We start from the raw sequence: 13,232 nt of genomic DNA, 5'->3' as shown, positions 1-13,232 counted from the left end.
AACAGAAAAACCGGCCCACAAACCAGCAACCTTCTTGCTATGAGGCAACAGTACTAGCCATGTGTGCCAGTGTGTGGCCTGAATCCAGCACCCATCCGGTCAATTCCGTGGCATCTGGAGCTCTATTGGTAAGAGACATTCGCAAAGCAGCAGCCCACAAGATTTGTTGCTGTGACAATCCTGTGTTTTTAATAGGAGATGCTGCAACGTTATGCAACGTGCAACTGGTTTTAATGCACCGTGCTGCTGCGGGAATGCATCTGTGATAACCAGCTGGTTCTGAACAAACTAGTCATAGTTGATCACAATCATTTATTTCATTTTAGAGAGAGCAGAGCCTCCCTTGCTGTCTTACAGTCCCCTCTGCTCCAGACTGTTTCCCACTTCCCACACTAACGCGCTCTGGGAATTTTGTATCATTTGCAATGAACCGTACAGTATCCTGTGCATGATGATAGCGGCACACATTTCCACAGTCTCTTTTCTGGAGCATTAATGGGGTTTGGTTGCTCTCAGTTGTACATGTGGAAAGTGAGATATACAGTACGCTTGAAGACCGAGAAGAGTGAAAAAAGTGAGAACCCTGCCTCCTCTCAGACATCTACATGTCAGGCCAGACGCTACGTGAAGTGGATGTGTCATGTCGGTCATGTTGTCTGTTTTAGGAAGTTATGAAACTTGGCAAAATCCTTATTGCCCTGCCAGAAACTGAGGTTTCAGACAATGTTAGATGATCCGCCAAGCACTTCATATGAGGCACAGTTGGACCCTAAAAGGCTCTTGTTAGTGTGTGCTGCCTGCAAAAAGATATGCTGTGGAGAGCCTGGATATTTGTGTGCCTGAAGGCTTTTCAGCAGAAAATACTCCACAGTTTATGACTTGTATTTGTAATTATTTGAAAGCAGTGTCTCAAACTTCTTGTTTCATTCAGTTTCCTGTTGACCTTTACCTCCTAGAAAAGCAAACAGTGAACAGGGAGATGGATGGTGCTGTGGTTCTGTATGTTTCTTACCTGCTGTACATGTTAATTGTGATACAAATTAGATGGAGCATGGCTCTTGTGGTTGCTGTGTTGTGTGGAGAAAGTCACCGCCATATGTCCGGCAACAGTACTGCAGTTTATACGTTGTCTCCTTTTGCTTCTGGGTCAAAGAACGGGGAGGACATTTTGGTACATGTGCACAACACCAAGCCTGACTACAGTCTAACAAAGTGTATACATGCAGGAGTAATTGGACTATGAATCGTATTATCCAGGTATGTTTGTCTGACTAAGACTAGCTTGATTTTAGTTGGACTAAAAACGTGTTCACATGACATTAAGAAAACCAAACTATTGTCTTAACTATTGTCTAACAAAATGGCATGATGTGATTGTAGACTTATTAATATCAGGGCAATATCTATAGTGTCAAAATTCATGCATACTTGAACTTAAACTTAAGTGCATCTGTATGCTTTTTCTATTAAACATCTATCATGCCCATTTATGTGTTGCCAGGACAGCCATGGGGAGCGATGACAAAAAAAATCCCCAAAAGTTACGCACTACAGCTTTAACATTTGTTTAGGTTTTATTTTGTTCATTTGTTGGAACCTGTAAATGAATATGGAGAAAATGAAGGGTGCTTATTTGTTTGTTCAGGGTATATGTTTAATGTGTAAAGACATATAATACAAAAAACACAGCCACAGTAGCAGATCAAGACAACACCTGTGTGTGTTCAGGTGCCCTGCAGGTCCTGAAGTTTCTTTGAGTCTACAGTGAGTGGAGCAGATCAAATGCAAGTGATGCTGCTGACTCTGTGATTGATGTGTGTGCAGATTCAACATCATACATCTGTTGGATGGCAGAAGTTCAGTAGGTGGTGTGTTAAAAGTGGGGTTTCTGTTGGTCTCTGTGTTGAATCTTTTTTTTTATTATTTGATAGTGACAAGATAAAGAAGCACCATACCATCCGGCCCTCTCACTCAAGTGTGCGATACACTGGACTAGAAAAATGAGGAGGAGGGCAGAACAAACTACAAATACAAACACAAAACAAACAGGGGGTAAATAAAGACATCACAAAAGGAATATGTACAAATATTGCACATATGGACATAAATACCCGACTGGTTTCTGATTTGGTGGCTCAACAGTCTCTCCTTCCCTCCAGGATCACATTAAATTTAGTCAATAATTCCTTGATCTGTTGAAAAAAAGTCGTATTCAGTACAACTCAGTTTTCTGTTAGAAAAGGCTGCTGTAAGGTAATGCAGTTTTCTACAAGAAAGCAGACAGGTTTTCTTTTTTTTTATCAGGTATTCACTTTTGACACATGGAACACGACTGCACAGTTGTTACTTTAACTCCAGTGTAGGATCTGAGAAGGTTTATTTTTGTAGAAAACCTTTAATTCATGCCCCACTTTTCCGCCATTTATTTCTCCCATTTAATGCATCTGATTTGACCTTTTTGATCTTGATTCTTTACTTTAACATACACTATATGGACAAAAGCTTTAAAAAACAGTTTTTATCAGTTGAGGTTCTGTCTAGTGTGGACTTTGAAAGGCTTTTTCATGCTTTTATCATGACCTGTCTGGACTATTGTAATGCCCTTTATGTTGGGGTTAGCCTGGCCTCCCTTTCATGCCTTACGCTTGTCCAGAATGCACAGGACACACATACGTGAGCACATCTCCCCCATTCTGGCCTCCCTCCATTGGCTCCCAGTATGGTACAGGATAGATTTTCACCCTACCGCTCTGATTTGCTGCAGCCATTTGTCCCTCTTACAAAGTTGGAAGCATAGCATTGTCCAAAATGTCTTGGTATACTGAAGTGTGGTCCTTCATTGGAGATAAGGGCCTAGCCCAAAGCCTGAATTCAATACGTTACATGTCATTTAGCAGACACTTTCATCCAAAGCACCTTACAAGGGAACTGAACCTGCCAGGGGTGGAGTTGAACCAGTGACCATGATGTCTCTGCACACAGGGGTACCGGTGTTAACCACTGAGCCACTCCACCCCCCTCAATACTTAGCAGGCGTATCCAAATACTTTAATCCATATAGTGCAGATACACACTCTTGTCTCACACACAACTTACCATGCTGCTTAAGGGCTTATCCACACAGAAACAGAAACAGAACCTGTACACTGTAGTATACAGTATATGCCAGGCCTGTATGTGGCGCTGTAATGCTGCCACAAAATACATAAAAAATGGAGAAGATGATATGGGGCATATTGGTTGTATACATGCAAGCACAAGGGTGACGATTTGATGATTTCTTTTTCATTCTTGCACCAATTTTTCTGAAAATAGTGATTTAGGGCTCCCTAAATGCTGGTTCTGTGTGGATTAAAAGCCGCTACGACAGAAAACCTTTTGCTCATTCTCCTAAACCTTTTGTTTTGTGTTTAGCTAATAAATCTTCATGAGGCCATTTTGTTAAGCACCTAATATCTTCAAGTGGCTTTATAGACACAGGCCTGTTCATGTCTCTCATGCTCCCAGGCACAGTGTATGCAAATGAACAAAAGAAAGAGCAGAATAAGAGGCAGGAGATCACCTCCTCTCAGGCAGGTTCTGCACAGCCGAGTGTGTTGCATTAGTCTCAGTGGTAACTGTCAGCAGGCACAATGCATTTCCATAAGCTTTTGATTAAAGTAATTGGCTTAGCTTCAGTCACTTCACTTTTATGAATTTACAGTTGTATCAAGGGGGCAGCTGCTGTTTGACACATTTCTTTACCAGCCTTTATCGTGGATGATTTAATGTATACAATTGTCTCCATAATGATGTATTTAATGGGTCTCTTGTACAATAAGCAATAGATCATCAGGATGTATGTGTGGGTAGATGGTACCCGCATCAAAAGGCAAGAATCTAAATATAGCTCAACTTATTGCGGTTATTTATTCAACAAAATTTGAATTGGAAGATTGATAGTGCTCTTGTGGCTAATGAAGCCATGATTAGCATAGCATGGCAAGGACGATGGAAGCAGGGAGGAGGGGACTGTTGGCCAAAGGTGACTCAAGTTTCTAGTCTTAAGGCTGAGCTAAAACTGTGGTGAAGCTCAGTGGTTTACAAGTGGTACCCTGTGCGCAGGGACATCATGGTCACAAGTTCAATGCCACCCCTGGCAGCTTGTGCCTAATTCCCTTATAAGATGCTTTGGATAAAAGTGTCTGCTAAAATGTAATGTAATGATTTAAAGGTCCAGTTTTTAAGAATGAGGGATGTCTAATGGTGAAACTACAGAAATACAAAATTCTGCAGCAAATCTTTGATCTTGCCTGCTCCTTGCTGCCAATTAAGGTAGACTGAACCTTAAAAACTTGAAGTATTTTGACGTAGTATTTTTGTGGAATCAACATTTAAAGTGTTGCTATGGTTGTTGTCTAACCCTGTGTGTTGTTTTCATTAGACTTAGACTTAGAATCACCTCAAAGTGCAGACTTATGGTCAAACCTCCCAATGACTCCCTGTGAAAACTCAGCTTTGGAGTTTCAAAACAAATATGAAGACCGTAATTTCTCTGTCAATTCACAAATCTGTATCATAAATTGTTCTTCAAAACACAGTTTTCACCATTTTGGACACTTAGAAACAGGTTTTTTTTTGTATTATAAAATATGTCACAATATATATTATATTGTAATATATATTGAGTCTATGATTGGAACACGGAAACATGCACACTAATAACTAAGTCCACACACGTATTAAATTTTAGTTTGTTCTGACTGGAGAATGAGCAGAGGATGGTAATGGTGTGCATGTCAGCGATGCTGCTGACAGTGAAGTGAAATGATAATCCTGCAGTTCGTCTCGGGAGACACGCCTTCCAGGATCTCAAGACTACACTTAGCTGTCCACCTGCCACCTGCCTCCGCTCACAACACACATGCTTGCATGTGCACGCAAAAACACACACGGGATTCTAGACAGAAATTATCCATCTCATTCTCTGCCAAACCCGCCCTCACACACCCACGTGTGCTGCTGTGGGAGTGATCCAACACCTGAAATTTGATAAATTGTCTTGAGTGAAAAGCTCATCTTTTGTCCCCCTCTCATCCTCCTGCTACATTTCTGCCAAACTTCTCTTTTTACTTCACCCCATGGAGTAATCAATTGCACGTCGGCCACTGTCCTCCCATGATTTTATGCAAAGATGTAAATATAATAGGTGTGCCCCATGTGAGGCTAGAACTCACGACCTTCAGATTGTGAGACTGACCCACTGCCAACTGCGCTAACGAGGCCCATTCTTCTGAGAAATATGCACATTCATAGGAGATAATGGACCCAGCTTCGCACTGGATTCAAAACAAAATATTTGAACATTTAGAACAAGCTGACAACAAGATTCATGAAGAACCTCCAAATGAATTTCCAACTGAGCTCGCTCCAGAATTAAAATAATGATAGAGGGTCGGAAGCACATCCTGACTAAAACACCACAGTGACATGTAGGGAGAAGCGTAGGAAAAGGCAAGCTGCATTGGCCGGGAATCGGACCCGGGTCTCCCGCGTGGCAGGCGAGAATTCTACCACTGAACCACCAATGCCCACGTTGTCTCAGTTTTGAGCCACTCGGCTGACACCGCCCACTTACGGAAACAAATATTCTGTCTGGGCTGATTGTCTCATGGTCATAGCACTTCAAAGATCCTCCACACTTTTCAAATCTTAGCTTGAGAGGCAGGTTTGTCACCACTTTTCAGCTGTACTGTCAGGATTGTTCTGTTGAAAGACGCCATGGACCTGGAGAAACCATCACTCAACAGAAGAGGTGGTCGAACACACCAACTATCAGCCACCTACAATGCTATCCTGAGCTCTCTTCCAAGAAGGATGGACAGTCCAACAAAGACGAACTCCAACACTCACACAATAGCAGCCGGCTTATCATCATCGTTGACCCTAACCATGGCCTTTCACACCTTGACTCAGGTAAAACCAACAAGCTTAAACTGGCTAAGGTGTGAACGACCTGCATTGTTTGACATAGTGACTCTCTCAACAAGTATTTTGCCAACATGGGCTAAAGACCTGGAATATCCCACCTGTCGAGTCGAAGTGAAGAAGCCTCTTGGATGAGAAGTTGAAGTATCCTCAACTAACCCCAAGCAAGTGCAGCTGTAGCGAACAACCGAAGAAACTTGACAGACACTGTGGCTCAGTCTGCCACTTTCCTCCCATGATTTTATGCAAATATAACAATATAGGAGTGCCCCGTGTGAGGATTGAACTCACGACCTTCAGATTATGAGACTGACGCGCTGCCAACTGCGCTAACGAGGCCTATTCTTGTGCTAAATACGCACATCCATACGAGATAATGGACCCAGCTTTGCACTGGGTTCAAAACAAAATATTTGAACATTTAAAACAAGCTGACAACATGATTCATGAAGAACCTCCAAATGAATTTCCAACTGAGCTCGCTCCAGAATTAAAATAATGATAGAGGGTCGGAAGCACATCCTGACTAAAACACCACAGTGACATGTAGGGAGAAGCGTAGGAAAAGGCAAGCTGCATTGGCCGGGAATCGGACCCGGGTCTCCCGCGTGGCAGGCGAGAATTCTACCACTGAACCACCAATGCCCACGTTGTCTCAGTTTTGAGCCACTCGGCTGACACCGCCCACTTACGGAAACAAATATTCTGTCTGGGCTGATTGTCTCATGGTCATAGCACTTCAAAGATCCTCCACACTTTTCAAACCTTAGCTTGAGAGGCAGGTTTGTCACCACTTTTCAGCTGTACTGTCAGGATTGTTCTGTTGAAAGACGCCATGGACCTGGAGAAACCATCACTCAACAGAGGAGGTGGTCGAAGCCACCAACTATCAGCCACCTACAATGCTGCCCTGAGCTATAGAATGCGCACGCACCCATGACAGGGCTAAAAGCCCAGCTTGCCCCGGCCAGCTTCGCACTGGATTCAAAACAAAATATTTGAACATTTAGAACAAGCTGACAACAAGATTCATGAAGAACCTCCAAATGAATTTCCAACTGAGCTCGCTCCAGAATTAAAATAATGATAGAGGGTCGGAAGCACATCCTGACTAAAACACCACAATGACATGTAGGGAGAAGCGTAGGAAAAGGCAAGCTGCATTGGCCGGGAATCGGACCCGGGTCTCCCGCGTGGCAGGCGAGAATTCTACCACTGAACCACCAATGCCCACGTTGTCTCAGTTTTCAGCCACTCGGCTGACACCGCCCACTTACGGAAACAAATATTCTGTCTTGGCTGATTGTCTCATGGTCATAGCACTTCAAAGATCCTCCACACTTTTCAAACCTTAGCTTGAGAGGCAGGTTTGTCACCACTTTTCAGCTGTACTGTCAGGATTGTTCTGTTGAAAGACGCCATGGACCTGGAGAAACCATCACTCAACAGAGGAGGTGGTCGAAGCCACCAACTATCAGCCACCTACAATGCTGCCCTGAGCTATAGAATGCGCACACACCCATGACAGGGCTAAAAGCCCAGCTTGCCCCGGCCAGCTTCGCACTGGATTCAAAACAAAATATTTGAACATTTAGCTGCATTGGCCGGGAATCGGACCCGGGTCTCCCGCGTGGCAGGCGAGAATTCTACCACTGAACCACCAATGCACACATTGTCTCAGTTTTGAGCCACTCGGCTGACACCGCCCACTTACGGAAACAAATATTCTGTCTGGGCTGATTGTCTCATGGTCATAGCACTTCAAAGATCCTCCACACTTTTCAAATCTTAGCTTGAGAGGCAGGTTTGTCACCACTTTTCAGCTGTACTGTCAGGATTGTTCTGTTGAAAGACGCCATGGACCTGGAGAAACCATCACTCAACAGAAGAGGTGGTCGAACACACCAACTATCAGCCACCTACAATGCTATCCTGAGCTCTCTTCCAAGAAGGATGGACAGTCCAACAAAGATGAACTCCAACACTCACACAATAGCAGCCGGCTTATCATCATCGTTGACCCTAACCATGGCCTTTCACACCTTGACTCAGGTAAAACCAACAAGCTTAAACTGGCTAAGGTGTGAACGACCTGCATTGTTTGACATAGTGACTCTCTCAACAAGTATTTTGCCAACATGGGCTAAAGACCTGGAATATCCCACCTGTCGAGTCGAAGTGAAGAAGCCTCTTGGATGAGAAGTTGAAGTATCCTCAACTAACCCCAAGCAAGTGCAGCTGTAGCGAACAACCGAAGAAACTTGACAGACACTGTGGCTCAGTCTGCCACTTTCCTCCCATGATTTTATGCAAATATAACAATATAGGAGTGCCCCGTGTGAGGATTGAACTCACGACCTTCAGATTATGAGACTGACGCGCTGCCAACTGCGCTAACGAGGCCTATTCTTGTGCTAAATACGCACATCCATACGAGATAATGGACCCAGCTTTGCACTGGGTTCAAAACAAAATATTTGAACATTTAAAACAAGCTGACAACAAGATTCATGAAGAACCTCCAAATGAATTTCCAACTGAGCTCGCTCCAGAATTAAAATAATGATAGAGGGTCGGAAGCACATCCTGACTAAAACACCACAATGACATGTAGGGAGAAGCGTAGGAAAAGGCAAGCTGCATTGGCCGGGAATCGGACCCGGGTCTCCCGCGTGGCAGGCGAGAATTCTACCACTGAACCACCAATGCCCACGTTGTCTCAGTTTTGAGCCACTCGGCTGACACCGCCCACTTACGGAAACAAATATTCTGTCTGGGCTGATTGTCTCATGGTCATAGCACTTCAAAGATCCTCCACACTTTTCAAACCTTAGCTTGAGAGGCAGGTTTGTCACCACTTTTCAGCTGTACTGTCAGGATTGTTCTGTTGAAAGACGCCATGGACCTGGAGAAACCATCACTCAACAGAGGAGGTGGTCGAAGCCACCAACTATCAGCCACCTACAATGCTGCCCTGAGCTATAGAATGCGCACGCACCCATGACAGGGCTAAAAGCCCAGCTTGCCCCGGCCAGCTTTGCACTGGATTCAAAACAAAATATTTGACCATTTAGCTGCATTGGCCGGGAATCGGACCAGGGTCTCCCGCGTGGCAGGCGAGAATTCTACCACTGAACCACCAATGCACACGTTGTCTCAGTTTTGAGCCACTCGGCTGACACCGCCCACTTACGGAAACAAATATTCTGTCTGGGCTGATTGTCTCATGGTCATAGCACTTCAAAGATCCTCCACACTTTTCAAATCTTAGCTTGAGAGGCAGGTTTGTCACCACTTTTCAGCTGTACTGTCAGGATTGTTCTGTTGAAAGACGCCATGGACCTGGAGAAACCATCACTCAACAGAAGAGGTGGTCGAACACACCAACTATCAGCCACCTACAATGCTATCCTGAGCTCTCTTCCAAGAAGGATGGACAGTCCAACAAAGATGAACTCCAACACTCACACAATAGCAGCCGGCTTATCATCATCGTTGACCCTAACCATGGCCTTTCACACCTTGACTCAGGTAAAACCAACAAGCTTAAACTGGCTAAGGTGTGAACGACCTGCATTGTTTGACATAGTGACTCTCTCAACAAGTATTTTGCCAACATGGGCTAAAGACCTGGAATATCCCACCTGTCGGGTCGAAGTGAAGAAGCCTCTTGGATGAGAAGTTGAAGTATCCTCAACTAACCCCAAGCAAGTGCAGCTGTAGCGAACAACCGAAGAAACTTGACAGACACTGTGGCTCAGTCTGCCACTTTCCTCCCATGATTTTATGCAAATATAACAATATAGGAGTGCCCCGTGTGAGGATTGAACTCACGACCTTCAGATTATGAGACTGACGCGCTGCCAACTGCGCTAACGAGGCCTATTCTTGTGCTAAATACGCACATCCATACGAGATAATGGACCCAGCTTTGCACTGGGTTCAAAACAAAATATTTGAACATTTAAAACAAGCTGACAACAAGATTCATGAAGAACCTCCAAATGAATTTCCAACTGAGCTCGCTCCAGAATTAAAATAATGATAGAGGGTCGGAAGCACATCCTGACTAAAACACCACAATGACATGTGGGGAGAAGCGTAGGAAAAGGAAAACTGCATTGGCCGGGAATCGGACCCGGGTCTCCCGTGTGGCAGGTGAGAATTCTACCACTGAACCACCAATGCCCACGTTGTCTCAGTTTTCAGCCACTCGGCTGACACCGCCCACTTACGGAAACAAATATTCTGTCTTGGCTGATTGTCTCATGGTTATAGCACTTCAAAGATCCTCCACACTTTTCAAACCTTAGCTTGAGAGGCAGGTTTGTCACCACTTTTCAGCTGTACTGTCAGGATTGTTCTGTTGAAAGACGCCATGGACCTGGAGAAACCATCACTCAACAGAGGAGGTGGTCGAAGCCACCAACTATCAGCCACCTACAATGCTGCCCTGAGCTATAGAATGCGCACGCACCCATGACAGGGCTAAAAGCCCAGCTTGCCCCGGCCAGCTTTGCACTGGATTCAAAACAAAATATTTGAACATTTAGCTGCATTGGCCGGGAATCGGACCCGGGTCTCCCGCGTGGCAGGCGAGAATTCTACCACTGAACCACCAATGCCCACGTTGCCTCAGTTTTGAGCCACTCGGCTGACACCGCCCACTTACGGAAACAAATATTCTGTCTTGGCTGATTGTCTCATGGTTATAGCACTTCAAAGATCCTCCACACTTTTCAAACCTTAGCTTGAGAGGCAGGTTTGTCACCACTTTTCAGCTGTACTGTCAGGATTGTTCTGTTGAAAGACGCCATGGACCTGGAGAAACCATCACTCAACAGAAGAGGTGGTCGAACACACCAACTATCAGCCACCTACAATGCTATCCTGAGCTCTCTTCCAAGAAGGATGGACAGTCCAACAAAGATGAACTCCAACACTCACACAATAGCAGCCGGCTTATCATCATCGTTGACCCTAACCATGGCCTTTCACACCTTGACTCAGGTAAAACCAACAAGCTTAAACTGGCTAAGGTGTGAACGACCTGCATTGTTTGACATAGTGACTCTCTCAACAAGTATTTTGCCAACATGGGCTAAAGACCTGGAATATCCCACCTGTCGGGTCGAAGTGAAGAAGCCTCTTGGATGAGAAGTTGAAGTATCCTCAACTAACCCCAAGCAAGTGCAGCTGTAGCGAACAACCGAAGAAACTTGACAGACACTGTGGCTCAGTCTGCCACTTTCCTCCCATGATTTTATGCAAATATAACAATATAGGAGTGCCCCGTGTGAGGATTGAACTCACGACCTTCAGATTATGAGACTGACGCGCTGCCAACTGCGCTAACGAGGCCTATTCTTGTGCTAAATACGCACATCCATACGAGATAATGGACCCAGCTTTGCACTGGGTTCAAAACAAAATATTTGAACATTTAAAACAAGCTGACAACAAGATTCACGAAGAACCTCCAAATGAATTTCCAACTGAGCTCGCTCCAGAATTAAAATAATGATAGAGGGTCGGAAGCACATCCTGACTAAAACACCACAATGACATGTGGGGAGAAGCGTAGGAAAAGGAAAACTGCATTGGCCGGGAATCGGACCCGGGGCTCCCGCGTGGCAGGCGAGAATTCTACCACTGAACCACCAATTCCCACGTTGTCTCAGTTTTCAGCCACTCGGCTGACACCGCCCACTTACGGAAACAAATATTCTGTCTTGGCTGATTGTCTCATGGTTATAGCACTTCAAAGATCCTCCACACTTTTCAAACCTTAGCTTGAGAGGCAGGTTTGTCACCACTTTTCAGCTGTACTGTCAGGATTGTTCTGTTGAAAGACGCCATGGACCTGGAGAAACCATCACTCAACAGAAGAGGTGGTCGAAGCCACCAACTATCAGCCACCTACAATGCTGCCCTGAGCTATAGAATGCGCACGCACCCATGACAGGGCTAAAAGCCCAGCTTGCCCCGGCCAGCTTCGCACTGGATTCAAAACAAAATATTTGAACATTTAGCTGCATTGGCCGGGAATCGGACCCGGGTCTCCCGCGTGGCAGGCGAGAATTCTACCACTGAACCACCAATGCCCACGTTGCCTCAGTTTTGAGCCACTCGGCTGACACCGCCCACTTACGGAAACAAATATTCTGTCTGGGCTGATTGTCTCATGGTCATAGCACTTCAAAGATCCTCCACACTTTTCAAATCTTAGCTTGAGAGGCAGGTTTGTCACCACTTTTCAGCTGTACTGTCAGGATTGTTCTGTTGAAAGACGCCATGGACCTGGAGAAACCATCACTCAACAGATGAGGTGGTCGAACACACCAACTATCAGCCACCTACAATGCTATCCTGAGCTCTCTTCCAAGAAGGATGGACAGTCCAACAAAGATGAACTCCAACACTCACACAATAGCAGCCGGCTTATCATCATCGTTGACCCTAACCATGGCCTTTCACACCTTGACTCAGGTAAAACCAACAAGCTTAAACTGGCTAAGGTGTGAACGACCTGCATTGTTTGACATAGTGACTCTCTCAACAAGTATTTTGCCAACATGGGCTAAAGACCTGTAATATCCCACCTGTCGAGTCGAAGTGAAGAAGCCTCTTGGATGAGAAGTTGAAGTATCCTCAACTAACCCCAAGCAAGTGCAGCTGTAGCGAACAACCGAAGAAACTTGACAGACACTGTGGCGCAGTCTGCCACTTTCCTCCCATGATTTTATGCAAATATAACAATATAGGAGTGCCCCGTGTGAGGATTGAACTCACGACCTTCAGATTATGAGACTGACGCGCTGCCAACTGCGCTAACGAGGCCTATTCTTGTGCTAAATACGCACATCCATACGAGATAATGGACCCAGCTTTGCACTGGGTACAAAACAAAATATTTGAACATTTAAAACAAGCTGACAACAAGATTCATGAAGAACCTCCAAATGAATTTCCAACTGAGCTCGCTCCAGAATTAAAATAATGATAGAGGGTCGGAAGCACATCCTGACTAAAACACCACAATGACATGTGGGGAGAAGCGTAGGAAAAGGAAAACTGCATTGGCCGGGAATCGGACCCGGGTCTCCCGCGTGGCAGGCGAGAATTCTACCACTGAACCACCAATGCACACGTTGTCTCAGTTTTGAGCCACTCGGCTGACACCGCCCACTTACGGAAACAAATATTCTGTCTGGACTGATTGTCTCATGGTCATAGCACTTCAAAGATCCTCCACACTTTTCAAA

At 45.0% G+C, this 13,232-nt stretch overlaps 17 non-coding genes across 17 annotated transcripts; all 17 read right to left on the bottom strand.

The window, feature by feature from the left end:
• Positions 1 to 5,191: 5,191 nt before the first annotated feature.
• On the bottom strand, positions 5,192 to 5,264 carry trnav-cac. Its single transcript has one exon. It is a non-coding gene; the product is annotated as a tRNA-Val (tRNA).
• Positions 5,265 to 5,499: 235 nt separating this feature from the next.
• On the bottom strand, positions 5,500 to 5,570 carry trnag-gcc. Its single transcript has one exon. It is a non-coding gene; the product is annotated as a tRNA-Gly (tRNA).
• Positions 5,571 to 6,233: 663 nt separating this feature from the next.
• trnam-cau lies at positions 6,234 to 6,306 on the bottom strand. Its single transcript has one exon. It is a non-coding gene; the product is annotated as a tRNA-Met (tRNA).
• A 235-nt stretch (positions 6,307 to 6,541) lies between these two features.
• Positions 6,542 to 6,612, bottom strand: trnag-gcc. Its single transcript has one exon. It is a non-coding gene; the product is annotated as a tRNA-Gly (tRNA).
• A 514-nt stretch (positions 6,613 to 7,126) lies between these two features.
• trnag-gcc lies at positions 7,127 to 7,197 on the bottom strand. Its single transcript has one exon. It is a non-coding gene; the product is annotated as a tRNA-Gly (tRNA).
• Positions 7,198 to 7,563: 366 nt separating this feature from the next.
• trnag-gcc lies at positions 7,564 to 7,634 on the bottom strand. The gene has a single exon. It is a non-coding gene; the product is annotated as a tRNA-Gly (tRNA).
• Positions 7,635 to 8,297: 663 nt separating this feature from the next.
• Positions 8,298 to 8,370, bottom strand: trnam-cau. The gene has a single exon. It is a non-coding gene; the product is annotated as a tRNA-Met (tRNA).
• A 235-nt stretch (positions 8,371 to 8,605) lies between these two features.
• On the bottom strand, positions 8,606 to 8,676 carry trnag-gcc. Its single transcript has one exon. It is a non-coding gene; the product is annotated as a tRNA-Gly (tRNA).
• A 366-nt stretch (positions 8,677 to 9,042) lies between these two features.
• Positions 9,043 to 9,113, bottom strand: trnag-gcc. Its single transcript has one exon. It is a non-coding gene; the product is annotated as a tRNA-Gly (tRNA).
• A 663-nt stretch (positions 9,114 to 9,776) lies between these two features.
• Positions 9,777 to 9,849, bottom strand: trnam-cau. The gene has a single exon. It is a non-coding gene; the product is annotated as a tRNA-Met (tRNA).
• A 235-nt stretch (positions 9,850 to 10,084) lies between these two features.
• Positions 10,085 to 10,155, bottom strand: trnag-gcc. The gene has a single exon. It is a non-coding gene; the product is annotated as a tRNA-Gly (tRNA).
• Positions 10,156 to 10,521: 366 nt separating this feature from the next.
• Positions 10,522 to 10,592, bottom strand: trnag-gcc. Its single transcript has one exon. It is a non-coding gene; the product is annotated as a tRNA-Gly (tRNA).
• Positions 10,593 to 11,255: 663 nt separating this feature from the next.
• Positions 11,256 to 11,328, bottom strand: trnam-cau. The gene has a single exon. It is a non-coding gene; the product is annotated as a tRNA-Met (tRNA).
• A 235-nt stretch (positions 11,329 to 11,563) lies between these two features.
• trnag-gcc lies at positions 11,564 to 11,634 on the bottom strand. The gene has a single exon. It is a non-coding gene; the product is annotated as a tRNA-Gly (tRNA).
• Positions 11,635 to 12,000: 366 nt separating this feature from the next.
• trnag-gcc lies at positions 12,001 to 12,071 on the bottom strand. Its single transcript has one exon. It is a non-coding gene; the product is annotated as a tRNA-Gly (tRNA).
• Positions 12,072 to 12,734: 663 nt separating this feature from the next.
• trnam-cau lies at positions 12,735 to 12,807 on the bottom strand. Its single transcript has one exon. It is a non-coding gene; the product is annotated as a tRNA-Met (tRNA).
• A 235-nt stretch (positions 12,808 to 13,042) lies between these two features.
• trnag-gcc lies at positions 13,043 to 13,113 on the bottom strand. Its single transcript has one exon. It is a non-coding gene; the product is annotated as a tRNA-Gly (tRNA).
• Positions 13,114 to 13,232: the final 119 nt, after the last annotated feature.

This window comes from Solea senegalensis, unplaced genomic scaffold (genome assembly GCF_019176455.1).
Source record: "Solea senegalensis isolate Sse05_10M unplaced genomic scaffold, IFAPA_SoseM_1 scf7180000014328, whole genome shotgun sequence".
In the NCBI taxonomy this organism is placed as follows: domain Eukaryota; kingdom Metazoa; phylum Chordata; class Actinopteri; order Pleuronectiformes; family Soleidae; genus Solea; species Solea senegalensis.
Note: the sequence above shows the minus strand (reverse complement) of the source record. Positions and strands in the feature narration are given on the sequence as shown.